We start from the raw sequence: 15,313 nt of genomic DNA on the forward strand, positions 1-15,313 counted from the left end.
GACACGTGTGGAGTGCACGCTACACGGAGAGGCTTGGTTTGGGCAGACCAGCAGGATAGAAGACCAGACCGCGTCGTGAAGAAAGGAAAGAGAAGACAGAACTTGAGTGGCAAGATGCCATGGCGAAGGAAGAAAAGCAGAGGAGAAGAGTAAAGAGGTGTGTGGGACAGGCCAGTTCACACACCAGAAGGGAAACACTCGAAAGGAAGAGTGCAAAGGTGCATGAACATCGGAACACAGTGCCCGGAGAACGTCAGTATCACTGGGAGTACACATCTACTTGTGAATCCTTAGATCACCTGGTGACGACAGAGGCCAGCAGACCGGTCCATTAGTAACAACTACCTCTGGGAAGGAATGGACACAGGACCGTGGATATCCAAGGGGCAAAGGCCTCTGGGACACCGGTGGCAGCGGGTCCCGACACAAGAGATGGATTGTTGAAGCTCGCTCTGGAAATCCTGGGAGGACAAAGGTAACATGCAAAGGAGCAAGTGCCAACAACACCCATTCAGATGGAGCTTGGGACACGGAGAGAGGACCCGTAGCGATTCCTCCAACGTGGTTGGAGCGACAAGGCGGAAGTCCACCGGTCCAGTGGAAGCCTGGCAGCAAAGGGCCTCCGGTGAGAGGGGACACCCACGAGAGAGGGGCATCCGTGAGAGGGATGTCCTACAACTGCAAATCCCGTTAGAGAAAGAGAATCACCAGATGGAGAAAATACTTCAACCAGGACTGTACAGTGGAAAATGACCCATACCTGATCCACCATCATTCCATCTGCACCTTCACTGTATGTGGAACAGGAAGAGAGAGACTGTAGAGCACATGCTGTGAGTCCAAGAAAAGATTACATCCACAGGGCACCCTGACATCATGCCAAGGAGATCTAGAGGTCCTGGCGGCAAGGACACCATCGTCAGCAGTTGGCCGACAGCGATTTTGTTTACAAATTGTATTCTCTTCCTCAGGTTCAGACTTCATTGTTTTGACCTTCATTAAAGTTTTGAAGGGATGTAGTATCCGGCTGGATACATTATAGTGTTCCGCCTGTGTTGTACCACACACTAAATACACACCCACTACAGGCATCACCAGTCAGGTGATCCTGACAATAAAAGAGGCAGAGAGCACGTACTCGAGGCCAGTTGCTGCACCAGTATACCATGTGTCTGTGTCCCTCATTTGACCTGATGCAAGCCTGAGGCCCCCAATTCTACAGGTGGTACATGAGTACAATCAATCAGGCTGGAGCCAGCATGAGTATAGTTAGTCCTGCGTATAACTGTCGATAAACATCTTGCACCAAGGTTAACCCACATACCCGCAAGTCTCACATTGTTTGTGAGTAAGACATGAAGACAGCTGTCAGGGTCAACTTCGGCCTCCCTCTTTCCAAATGTTGCAAGCTTAAAATTATCTTGGTTTTACATCCTACAGTAGGACGGTATCAAATGGCAGAAGGCCCTCAGGTAGGAGACCCCCGGTGACTATTCACGGACAATTTGAACCTAGCACAATAGCCTCTGGGGTCCAATGGATCATCATAAATCCTGGTTAGTGTGTGATGGGGTGAATAGAGCGGCTTAGGCTCCGTTGATTTTGTCTGATGTTTATATGGAGTTAACAATGAGGATAATCCTTTTAGCAGTGGAATACTTGCCCCTTAGCTGGGGTTGAAATGGTGTTTGCTGGGGTGTGTCAGTGCTTAATTTGAGCTGTTCATTGCAGGAACTTCACTCTTTTTTGGGGACCAGGACTCATTTTCATCACTAGACACGGCCCCAGAACAAGAGAGAGAAAGGCAGCAAAGAAAAGCAGGCCAAAGGAAAAGATGGAAAAACAGTGAGAAAGTGGGAAAGCAATGATGAAAAAGAGCATGCAAGAATGACATAAAAGGGCAGGCAGAGTATGTGAAAGAGTCCATGAAAGAAGCATGAGGTGAAATCAAGACTAGACCGCCTTGGTGTTAGACAATCATGATATTTAACAGAAAAATCATGATATTTGGAGCAAAACTTTGGACACTGGCATTTATTGTTTTACAAATTAAGCACAGGCATGGGCTGTTTTTTTTTTACTGGATATGGAGATACATTTGTGACAGAGTAACTCATTGACAACCTCTAAATCAGGCTCTTAGTCTTAATTGAAGGAGCTTTCTGGTGAACAACGCAGCAAACGGTTTGACATCAGTAGCTCTAGATGCAAACCCATGATGGCGAGACTTGATGAGAAAGCTGCAAACAGATTTGCACCCACTGACTTTACCTAGTTAGGTGTAAGTGAGCTTTACCTTAAAACCATTAACCTGGCTCCTTCTAAACAACATAAAAGCACTAGAAACTAAGAGCTTAACTAAACCAGTGTCCTGTAGGAAGGGATGTGTGAAAATATCCAAACTGCAACCGTGTGAATGGAAGGAAAGGGAGAGGAAGATGCATGGGAACAGTGAGGTGTAGAAGTGATGAATAAGCAGATGAGGCGACAGGTTAAGATATGAATAGGTGCTGGTGTATACAGTTACAGGAGGGGAAAAGGAACAACAGGAAGAAAGAGGATTAACTGAGGGGGTAAGATTAAAAGAGTTCATCCATGAAGATAAGTACAGAATAGCAGCTACTGCTAGAGTCAGGGTTAGAAGAAATGTTCTCAAGTTACTAGCTATTTGTATTGAGCTAAGAAAGATTTGAAATTGCTAGGGAATATTCCTTTAAAGCACGTGCAATTCTCAAGGATGTAAATGGGCATCTGATGATCTGTGGTGTCAAAGGCCACCGAGAGGTTGAGCAAGATTAGCAGGAAAGCTTCACCTTCTTTCACAGTACAATGAATGCTGTCAGGTATTTTTAACATGGGATGTTTTGGCACTGCAACAATTGCAGAATTCACATTGATAGAGACTTAATAGATTTTTTTAATCTGGAAAATGGGAAGTTGATCTTACATTTCTCGATACTTGTACCCAGCCTGGGAGAGTTGGGGATTGGCCTGTGTTAAAAATCAGGTCTGTAGTTGGCAGAGGTATGCACTCTGTCCAAGTAAGGACCACCATTCTAGTCTGGGTAAGACAGTCACACACTTAAATCAGCCTGTGCTCACCCTCTGGAATCTTGGGACAGAGCAGTCAGATATAGCATAAGAGGCAATGTGTAAAGCAGTTGTGCATACTTGGATACAGTAAAAACACCGCAAAAAAGATTCCACAATGAGGTATGAAAATAGCACGTCTTTTACTCTTCAAAACAAAATAAAAACAACAAGAATCCAAATGAAAGCATCTCAAGTTATGAGTACTTCAAGGATGAACAATGCTGAAAGAGCCGTTGCGCTTTCAGTAGGTTCTTTACGGTTACGCTGGAGAAATGACAGCGATCCATGCCATGAATCGGGAACAGGCTTTCTCCCCGGATCAGCATGAAGAAATGCTTCCAAAGTTATTACAGTTCATATGCAATGTCAAGTTTACAGGAGACTGATCTACTCACTCTATTCAGGGCCGCTCGCAAGAGTGCTGGTAGGCGGCAGAGACCTCATAAGACCCAGGGTGCATTGTACCTTTCTCAGGGGATTGCAGCAGTGCCATTTCCTTCAGAATTGGTACTTGCATTGCTGGAGTTTCCCCTTATTGGACACAATGAGGTGATTGGAGTTGTGGGGGCAGATGCCCGTCCTCCCATGATGCGTGTAGAGTGTGCCAGGTCATGCTGGACTGACTTTGGGTGCTGCGGCTTTGGCGAAGTTGACAAACACAATGATCTGTGCTCTAGCAGGCAGACACAAAGTAACTTGATTGCTGCACCGCGGTTATGTGTGTGGATGCCTAAAAGTGACTGCCGACACTGTGTTAAGGCCCAGGACTAGTTGAGGTCTGGTCAGGCGGAGTCAGACTCTGGATTATCAGAGGATAGCAGTGGTTGTTTGTGTGAATGAAATCTTTGATGGCCATAAGATTTCCTGAACAGGGGCAAGCCAACATGCCCCTGGAATTACTTACATTGCAAAAGGTTGTAGAGAACAGGTCCAGTCCATCTCAACGCGCAGGTCAGAGGCAGCAGGCTAACATAGCAGAGCAGGTAGCAAAGTGTCAGTCCTTCCTGTAGCCTAGCAATCAGCAGGCAGCAGACCAACACAGCAAAGCAGTTAGCAAAGTGGCAGTCCCTCCTGTAGCATAGCTCCTCTTCATGGCAGTCTGCTTAAAACCCCAAAGTGAACTCGTGAGAGGAGGTCATGGACACAATACGTATACCGAAATGTGTCCCTGAAGTGGAGGTGACTACAAAGCAAAGCCTTTGTAGTGCACAAGTCTCCTTTCAACCCAGCTCTGTCTGCCAACCTATCTGTGGTTGGTAAATCAGTTTTTTGTGTGAGGCCAGGCCACTGTGTACATGGCAACTCATCCCCTCCCTTTTGCCCAGGAAGACCTATCAGTTTGGAGATGACTGCAGATGCAGCTGAGTGTCCTGTACTTGTGGCTGTCTAGCGGGAATGCACAAAGTGTAACTGTCACCCACCCCAGATGTGTATTGGAGACTGGCTGTAAGGCACACAAGAGAGCTAAGTAGTACTTAAGTAGTATTTCTAGATTAGTAATCCGGTAGATCCAGCGTTACCCCTAAAGAGTATTTGTTGTTACTCATTCAATGATATAAAACATAATGCAGATACTCAGCTGCAATCAGGAATTACACTTAAAAAGGGTATTTAAGAAATTCCCATAGTTAACCTGTGAGAGGAGCAGGCCTCACAGTAGTGAAAAAGAACGTGGGTGGTTGTCACTACCAGGACATGTAAAACAAAAAGGCACATGGCCTACTTTTTTTTACTTAAACAGCGCCCTGCCCTTAGGGCTACATACGGCCTACCTTAGGGATGATTGATGAGTAATAAAAGGGGAGTTTAAGGCTTGGCAAGTAGTTAGAAATGCCATGTTGAGGTGGCAGTAAACTGTGCCCACAGACCCTGCAGTGGCAGGCCTGAGGCAGGTTCTTACTTCTGTGGGTGGCACATACAGAGCTGCAGGCCCACTAGTAGCATTTGGTTTACAGGCCCTGAGTAGATGATATACCACTTTACTATAGACCTGTAAGTGAACCAAATATATCAATCATAGATAAACCAATTGCCATTTCATTTTTTTTATGAGTGCATACACTTTAGCACTGATCAGTAGTGCTAAAGTGCTCAGAGTCCTAAAGCCAGCAAAAGCGAAGACAAAAACAGAGGAGAAATACAAATAGTTTGTGAAATCCTGCAAAAGAGCCATTTTCAACAGAGGAATCTGACTGAGGTTTCTTAAGAGAAGATTTATTATGCCCATTTTCAGCGAGTGTTGGAAAGATGCCTACTTGTAGGGATGATTAACTGACACCAGAGTTTGCAGAGGTGTTGTACCACTGATTCCCTGAGTCCACCTTAATATTGAACTCTATACTGCAGTGCTTAATTTGAGCCGGTAGTTGCCAGTGGGGGCCAACTGCACTTATTTTTGGGGACCGGCACTTAGTTTCCCACACCATATATTTCCCAAGAGGAAAAGAAAGAAAAACAAACAATGCGGAAAGATGAAGGAAAAGAAAGATGGAAAAACCATCAGAAAGTGAGAAATCAGGAACCTGCAAGAGTGAGATAAAGGGGCATGGGGTTTTCTCGTATTGGATTAAAGGTACCCGATGTGGTTTCAAGACTATATATCCTGGTATTCAGCGCACTGACATTTAATAGCACCAGGCATAGGCTTCTGAGCAGAGCTTCGGGAACAGGCACTCATTCTTTTAAAAACTAAGCACTGATAAACTGTGCAACTAGTGAACTCCTTTGGGAAGTGACACTCAAGGTTGGACCGAACAGTATGTTTAACTCGTAGGATATGCAGTGGACTAAAGACTCAGACCTCAGCGGAACACTCAATAAATGAATGTCTAGCCAATGCTTTCTGATAAAAATAAAGCATAGCATAAAGCATCATAGAAATAGCTAAATAATGTGTATGAAAACAAAAATACACTTTAAGAAACTATTAGAAATGGGGTTTCTGGTTGGCTAGGGTATGCACCTCAGCCAGGCAGAACCCACCACTCTAGTCCGGTTAAGGGAGTTACACACTCAAGATAACCCCTGTCCCCCCCTTGGTAACTTGAATTATTCCAGAGGCAATGTGACGAGCATTGGCGCAACACGCACATACTCCAGTGACACACCAAATACATCACAAAAGAGACTCCACACAAGGTTATATACAAATAATCACTTTGACAACGAGGTAATTTTCATAACATCGCATGAATCACTTTGCCACAAGTCAATGGTCATAACATCATAGGTAGGGCAGTAAGGTAAATGTTCTTAGGTTGCACACATTAGAAAACATAATTTATGCATAACAACACCTTACATCATCACTGTGTACATTATGTAGCTTCTGAAAATGCCAGTATTTGTTATTTTGTTACTGCAAGGCATTAACACAACAAAAATTGCCAACTTTCATTGTACATGAATTGCCAATTCCATATCACCATGCCCACGCCGGGTAACTCCCTTACAATTGCAGGTAGCCCTTTGAGACAGTGCCCTTGTAATATCTGGAAGAAAACTGGTCCCCCGAACGTAGGTTACTGGGCCACCTGCCCACCCACTATCATGGGTCCTGAAGAATGAGACCTCCGTTGAGGGTTTCTACCTGCTTGGCTAATTTGGTGGCAGGGTGAACCCAAAATGCCTTCAACAGTTAGAGACAGTTGTCCACAGACATGTGGTGCAGCAGCCGAAACAAATAGGGAAATCTACGAGAAATACCCCAAGGTACGTGTCAGGAAGGGAGGTGGTGGGGTGGCAAACACACCCTGCCATCATAAGAGTTAAGAAGACCTCTCTGGGATCCCGTAGGCAAAAATTATCCCAATTGCAGCTGCCCGCGAGTGTGGTTCTGCTGCGACATATACAAGGCCATAGGGAGACAGCCCCCCAAACTCACGTGGCCTCCTTCGGTCTCTGGGCGAGACCCACTGCTGACGGGCATCCTCCTCTTGCCCTTCTGAGGTGGGACACGGCTGGTTGTAACCCACAAGGCTCTGACTCCTTCGGGGATGGAGCTGCCCTGCGTAGGGTGGCGCTGCTGCGGGCAGTCCCTCTCTTTCTGGGTGCGGTTTGGGCCTGGTTGCCAGACCACGCCTGGAGCTCCAGGAAGTGTGTGCTTCAGTTTGCGAGTGACTGGGGATTCAAAAGGCCTGCTCTCTCCTGGGGCCTTACGGCGCGGCACCTCATGACCTGCCCACTACTCCGAAGGGAGATCGACCCAGCAATCGGGCTGTGTAGTTTCAAAAAGTGCTCTGGGAAGTTTCCCCATACATTAAGCACCAGGGACTTACTGATAATAAGGCACTTTCCACACGCTTTGGACCCAAAAAGATTGCTCAGTACACACTTACTTCTTTGGAAACAAAAAGGCACCAGGACAGTCCATTCCTTCTCCTGCTCCAGGAAGGAGTAGGCACTGCAGGCCGTCCTAACCAACACACATCAGGATCAGCACTCCTCACACAGCTTCTCCAACTCTCCTCCCAGACAGGTCCTTTTTAAATCTGGCAAGGATCATTTCTTGAAGTTTCTTATTTCCCTGAGACTTCCAACAGGAGGCAAGCAAACACAAGCCCTTGGAGATTCTTCATAAGCAGGATACTACAGCAGGGCAAAAAGAGTCAGTCCTTTTCCTCCACCACAGTCAGAAGCAGCAACTGCAGGCCAACCTACCCCTCACTCAGAAAAGGCAGCGCTCCTCACAAAGCTCTTCTTCTTGGCAAGTTTGTCTTGTTTCCTTGAGTAATCTAAATTCCTGGGGTTTAAGGTCCAATACTTATACCCCATGTTCTTATTGTTCTCTTTGTGGCAGTCTCTGAGCTCTGTCCAAACCAGTTCTGTACTCCCTGGTCCAGGATAACCACAAGTGGTGGAGGCAGCATTGTGCAAAGCAGACACAGCCTATTCAGGTGCTAATGAAACTCCTCCCTCCACTCTAACTACAGACCAGGTTGATTCAGCATAGTGATGAGTCACCCAGGCAAGGCAGGACGCACCTCAACCCCTCTTGTGACTGTCTAGAGTGAATACACATCCCCACTCCCTGTCACTCTAAAATAGATGCTGAATTCACAAACAAGCAGAGGCACACAGGATGGTCAAGAAACAAATGCCCACTTTCTAAAAGTGCCATTTTTAAACACACAATTTAAAAACCACCTTTAACAAAAGGTGTGCTAATAAATTCTGAGTTCAACGAGCCTAAACTCTATCTTGTCCCAATTGAAAGTTGCACATGTAAAATGTTACTCAAACAAACAGTGGTGACTAGGGGACCCGTTTGACACACAATCATGTGTAGCAATAGTATTCAAAGACTATTATTAAGTTCACAGTTGCCCACCTTGTGATATGGTTCACCTCACCACCAGCTTGACTCTCAAATAATTAAGCAACAGACAAAAAGATCTTAGAGGCCACAAGAACAACTTGTAATTGAGTAAAGGCAAAATTGCCAGACATGCACAAATGAAACGAGAGGTTATCTTTATGAATTAGATCCTTTATTTCATGTTATTTGATGAATTGCCAATACAGCCAACACGTTTTGCCTGTATCCGGGTTTCTTCAGGGCATGCAAGAAGTAAAGCTCCTCAGTGTCCATGTTAGTTCCGGTTTGATCAACCATTAAAGAGACCCAGAAGCTATGTTGGTAGGTTATCTTCTGCATTCAGGTATTTCAAAAAGATATGGAAACTGAGAGTCTTCAATGAAGAGCAGTGTAACAAGAGTATTTCGTATACACACTAATGATGAGACGCTACTCAATCGAATCCTACTTTGACTCGATGCCGGAACCAGACACAGTTCCAGTCTTAGATTCTGATTATGGCTCTGCATTTTTAGTGTGTATACAAAATACTCTCTTTACACAGCTCTTCATTGAAGACTCTCAGTGTACGTATCTTTTTAGGATACAGCACAATAAGGAGACAGCAAAAATTTGCAAATACTATCACCACCTTGTCCCTTGCATGCCTCTATATTCCTCCAGCACTTTCCACCACCCAAGCGCTGGAGGATCACAGACTAACTAATTTCAAAGGAATCTGTATTATCCTGAATTTCTAATGTTATGTATTTTACTCCTCCTGCTCTGCCCGTGCCTGTGCTCTCTGCCCAGTAGAATGTTGGTGTCAAGATGTGCCTCGGAATGTTGAGACACTGAGAGCTGAAGTGACAGTTAGGCATGGACTGAGCAGCAGACAGGCTGCTCCTGGTGGGCCTCTGATCTGCTACCTTAACTACTTGATGTTCTGGACTTAACTACCTGTTAACTACTTGAATAAAACATCCTGAATTACAACCTCCTGTGTGGACCTACATCACAACAGAATCCATCTCTAATAATGGGGTTTGGAGATCTCTACAGCCTGCTTCTTGTCCTTCAGCCAGGGACTCTTTCGCATCCCTAAGTACAAGGAAGCACCCATGCCACAATGCTAACTATCTCAGCTCAGGTTCATGGTACAGACCACTAGGAGGCAAATATTGTGTTTTTGGAGACAGCATGTGACCACTCAATCCCTTCTGAGGAGGAATTCAACATTGTGAACACATCAAATATAGGCTAGCTTAACAGGAGCAATCCCTTGGGTGACGTGATCAGTTTGGCATGCAAGGTGACTAGTCCAGCACTGTTAAGTCCAAGTTCCATTTAAATGATTGGAATAACACTGCAACGTTGTGTGTCACATGGTCCCCTGTACCACAGTAAGCCCTATCAAGGTAAACTTGTTAGTCTCAAAGGTTTCCACCACTTGTCCGGCCATGGGAGCTTTCAGCAGGCAGATCGACTGGACACACCGGTATAACTCTAGCACCAACCTCTGGAACGCTTTGCTTAGCAAATTTGGGGCAGTCTCAGCATCTTTGTATTACCACTCTGACCAGCTTGATATGTGAATTCACATTCTAAGTGCCCTAGCAGACCACATTGTGGGAATAGATGCAAAACTGTCAGCCCTGAATAATCTGATCACAAGGGTCCAGTCGGACCAGGCCACCGTATATCACTCTTGTCTTGTACCATCACTATCAACGCCTGTGCTAGGACACTTCAAAAGTTGGACATCATCCTCAATTGGATTTCGTCACCTGCTCAACATACGGGTACAATACCGAAGCAAGAGGACAACATGGATTCTAGAAAGGAACCTTTACTCTCTAAGGGCACTTTTGAAAACTCATTGCATGCAAGTGTATCTTCCTCTGCCACCAACTCTGATTCTATTAGGGGCACCTACGGGACCTGCGTTTGAGCAATCCATTGTGTCTGAATACAATCTGTTGGGCGTCATAATCACCAATGAGGGCACAATCGTAGCTGTTTCTCGCAATCCACGAGAGGTCAACCAATGACACAGCAGTACCTACTCCCCATCTAGCAGCTGGCGCAAAGCTGCACACAAAAAGGGAGTGGAAACGGTTCAAAAAAGTGAGAAACAAGCACACTGTTAGCTCTTCTCTGCTTCTTTGCACAGCCTCTGCCCCACAGGCTGCCCATGGCAATGATACTCCAGACGGCTATTCAGTTACTCATCCGCCTCCAATCACTCAGCCTTCTAGTGATACTAAAATCAAAACCTACTCATTGTTTAATTCCAATACAGTACAAAAGTTATACCACAAAGAGGACAGTGAAGTGGGTGGAAAGATTCAAACTTTGCTTTACCAGCATGCAGCTGCAGTACCAGCACTTCCACCATTCCATACCTCCTTGTCCAACTGCGAAATTGATAACTGATCCTGTGGCACCATTTGAACCTGCTTACCAGCCTGTCGTCTCTGACTCTGCGCGTCACCATCTTCGCACAGAATGTCCTGGCAAAGACCATCAATGGTCTAGTTCTACTGTTTAGCATTCTGTCTATCATTTGTTGAAGTTACACTTTTTGCCTTAAGTGGGACGGGTATGCCCTGAAGTGGGTCCCTTGCTCACTCTGCCACTGGATTCAAGCTAGCCTGGTTGATTAAGGGTGACATACCCTGAAACCAGTCCCAGGATGCTTATTTCTGGTCTAGGGAGGACCTGGCTTGGCAGTTCAGTCTGGACTGTTCCCATAAGGCACAGGGTCAAGACTGATTTGCATACGGCTTGGTCTAAACTGGGGTGGTGTAGTGGGCAAAAGAACGATGGATTTAACCCAGATCTCTTCACTGGGGGAGAATGTTTGAATCACTTTTCACCCTAAGTGTTACACTAGTTCTACTGTTGACACTGCCCATCCACTCTCTTCCGTAAGGGCCTCAAAAGCTCTGTAGAGCAATCAGGCAAACAACACAGAGTCACTAGAAGTAAACAGGCAGAAGGTGGCATGTACTCCCAACTTTCCAACAAACAAGCTTGAGTCCATCCTGCACTATGTCTTCATGGGAAACCACAACATTTTTAACAGGAGCACAATCTTTAAACTGCTCGGGCAGCAGCAAGCACCAGACATATTAACTCTAGCCACCTTGAGTCTATTGAGTTCAGGGAAAATCCAGCCAAAAGGGGGAGATACATCACTACATGCTCTTCCCCGGGCTGGTTATCCTTGTTTGGCATCTTAAGGACACTTTTTTTCATGTGGGAGATCGAACTGTCACCTGTGCTACCACCTTGCTACCCCAGCTTACTATCCCCAAGTTTTCGTACCTTTAACGCACCGGATTCCAGAAACTTGAGAGGAGCCATCGGCTCTGATTTCTGCTAGTACTTACCAACACCCTTGGCAGGTGTCAGTTTGAACACAGTGGGTACATGTGGGAAGTCGCTCTCAGTTCCAGCAGGGTAAGTAACTCCACAAGAATGTGCAGCCCACTTCCAACTACTAGCATGTGACCTCAAGATAGGGATTGCAAAAGTTCTCCCCCAGTGTATATTCACAGCCTCTTTATCACCCTTGAAGGGATACGATACCCCCTGCTCGAGCCTTGCCCACTCTTACACCAAACTCCAACACCAGTACCCGAAACCACATTTGGTCTCCTCATAGCACCTCCCCCCAGCAAGACCCAAGCCTCGGCTATACCCAGGTGAAACAGGAAACTTACACCAGATCTGATCGACGGATGGCTTTTGTCGTCCGAACTATAACGCCAGATGTAGGTGAGCAAGTATCTGGCCATAACATTGAAACTGTCAACATCCCCAAGTTCTCCCTTTTTGTTTGGAACGTGGCTGTAATCAAAGAGAAAATCAACAACCAAGTGTGGTCTTGTTTTGTGAACTCCTTCTCGATTATGTGCCTACAGGAAGCATGGGCGGTCTTGCCTGCCTATATCAATGGTTTCAAAATGCTCCGTTTACCAGCTATTACATCTTCATCTGGTCGCCCATAAGGTGGTCTTACAACTTTCATTTTGATCATAGTCTGCGCAAAACTTTTCCACTACGCTGCAGATAAACCGTTCTATTAGGTCTTCAGCCTGGATTTTGTCTGAGGCTCATGATTGGGCATAGTCAACTTTTACAACCACATTCCATCAGTAGACGGAGGCTGTATTTTGTTGAAATTAGATCACGACCTGGACTCCCTAAACTCCAGAGGTGGCCGGGAGCTGCGCCTGATTAGGGAGGCGACTTCAATGGTCATCGATGCCCTCCTGCTTATGAAGATGCTTGCAGCATAACCGACTGTGAAGGGAACTTCTTGCTTCACTTTTCCCGCAATACATTTGGCAGTAGCATTAACTATTTGAGAATGAAATTTAATATGTATTTCACGAATTAACATAGTTCCATGAACGGTTTCTTCCCTTTAACCTTCGTAGGCATGGGACAGGGTTTTTGAATTGATTTTATCCGACTGTCTTTTAATTTAGCTGCCAGGGCAAGTGAGCAGCTAGAACATAATCTTGTCTTTAGCGACGATCTTCCCCAAAGTCCTACTCTCTTGTTTGGAGGCTGGGGCAGAGGAGAGCGGCTCTTTCTCGAACATCCAGTCTGTGTCAGGAGAGGGATGAGACGGAAGATCAATGCATTAATCTCTGTTTTTGAATTACAGGATTGCCAAGCATAGTGCGCTCCAGCAGGGTTCAATGGATCTGTCCAGTGCCATTGACCATGTGTCCCACTGCAAATTGTGGGGCATTATGGAAGGCTTTGGCATTGACACACAAGTTGTCAACACCATCAGGGAAATGTACTGTTATTCTGGTGCTACAGTAAGATTATGGGGGATGGGGGTTTGGGGCTAGGGGGTGAGTGTTCTGAAATGTTGGGGTACACAGGTCCTTGCTCCTGTTCTGCTCTCCCTCTATATCAACCGCTTAGAGAGGAAACTAGTTTCAAGGTGTAGGGACCTTCCCCAGATTGGAAACTGCTCAATACCAGCCCTAGTGTACACTGATGATGCTATCATTTTGGGTTGCACATCAGTAGCATTGCAGTGTCTTTGTGATGGGAGCTTTTGCATCCTTTATGAAGGGGCTTGTCATGAAGATTAACACCATCAAATCCGCTGTAATGTCCTGTGCTTACAGGATGGGCACGAGACCCGTCTTCAAACTTCAGGCCACCCCAGTTAAAAATGTGACTAACTTTAATGACCTTGGGGTAACCTTTAATTGTAGGGGGTCCTGGCAACCACAGATAGAAAATAGAAATAATCAGTTAGCACTGAATTTCAATGCAGTGTTTTCCGTTGCCACGAAATTGGGCACAATATTTCTTGCCCACATGTTGACCATCTATCGTGCAAAATGTGTTGGTTTGGCTACCTGTCTGGACATGGAGCCCCGGTGCCACTGCCCCTGCCCACCATTGATAACTTCAACCCTGTTTCGAACAAATGGTGGCAGATCTGTGCAGAAACGTGGGTAGGGTCAGCTTCCTTTTGGCGAAACACGGATCAGACTTCAGAAGAAAAAAACACAGGTTCGTGAACTTTCAGGGCCGTCAGCGTCACAAACTGCCTATTTAGCAAACAACGTGACATACAGTTCTATAAGGGCCGAAGCGTAAGTGCAGCACTAAAGCTCAAGAAGAGACCTACTTGAGGCCTGGCACTTGTCCAGACGCCGTTTCCTCTAAGGCAGCCTCGTTAAAAACATATTACCCGTCTGTGCGTCCGCCTGCAAGCCTTAGGCCCGTTCTCTGGCGGGGCCTGGAGAGGCTCAAGGGAAAGGCCGTGCGCAGGACTGTTGTTCAGCTCGAGATCAGGGAGGGGACTACTGACATGTTTGCTTACCAAAGCTTCTTGGGAGGATGAGCTCTGGAAGCGATTCATAACCTGCCTGCCTGCGGTGTTTTCATTCTGATGCTTTTTTTTGCATTTTTTTTTTGCAAACTTTAGAAGACATACAAGTATTCATTCTTACATATAGTATTAATACAACTGTTGATTACACGATAATAACCACCTCTAATAATGCACGCCTCTATTCTAAGATTGTCTCGTGACACTTATAAGTAGTACTGCCAGCATTCGCAACGATGCTCATTATATCGACCTCGAAGGATGATTGGCCGTCGCTGCAGCCATGTGCATTCGTCTTCTGAGCAATCCCTAATCTTGTGTGAGGACGCTCACTGGATCGAGCCTGTGGCTTCAACGGAAGCTTCTGGAATCATTGGCGAATAAATCATTTGAAACGTATTCTTTGTAAAAGCATCCAGCCTGGTATGTGTGCCCACGAGGGTTGTATTAACCACACCCATCGAATGGCGCCGTCGCCCTGATACGGCGTCTTTAACACTGCACGTCGATTATCCTCTGCTGTTTACACCCAGCCGATACAATTTTAGAAAAGGAATCGTGTGTAAATGACAGCACAAGATGTCTGTGTGATTCGGTTGACACCTGTAATTCTGCATACGTCTTTGTGCATGGACATGCTTCATGTTCACGTGTCTGTTTGCAATTATTGATGTCACTATCGGCGTACAGGTGCTTTCGTGTGCGTGTTCTTGAGTTGGCGACGCATGTGCATCTTTTCCAAGAGTGTTTACATGCACGCAGGTACCTGGTAATAATTCTGTCGACGCCTCGGTGAATAAGAGCGTATTGATATTCATGTTTCACGTGTCTGTGGTTTGTGTACATCTGCGCCGGGTGCGCTGGGCAGGCTGTATGTGTGCGCGCGCCTCTGTTTCTATGGACACAATATGGATGAACGAGTGCGTGCATCTGTGGGAGAGGGGCGTGTCGGCCACATGTATCAATGGCTTCTTTTGGACATGTGCTCTTGAAGACTGCGTGTGATGTGTGACATGGACAACATCTCTTCGGGGAGCAGCGTATAGCAC

The 15,313-nt window shown here is 45.9% G+C and overlaps 1 protein-coding gene across 7 annotated transcripts in view; it reads left to right on the forward strand.

The window, feature by feature from the left end:
• LOC144769399 (protocadherin alpha-C2-like) overlaps positions 1-15,313 on the forward strand; it is a 576,427-nt gene that overhangs the window by 246,758 nt on the left and 314,356 nt on the right. The gene's annotated exons all lie outside the window — the stretch shown is intronic.

This window comes from Lissotriton helveticus, chromosome 7, assembly GCF_964261635.1.
Source record: "Lissotriton helveticus chromosome 7, aLisHel1.1, whole genome shotgun sequence".
Classification (NCBI taxonomy): domain Eukaryota; kingdom Metazoa; phylum Chordata; class Amphibia; order Caudata; family Salamandridae; genus Lissotriton; species Lissotriton helveticus.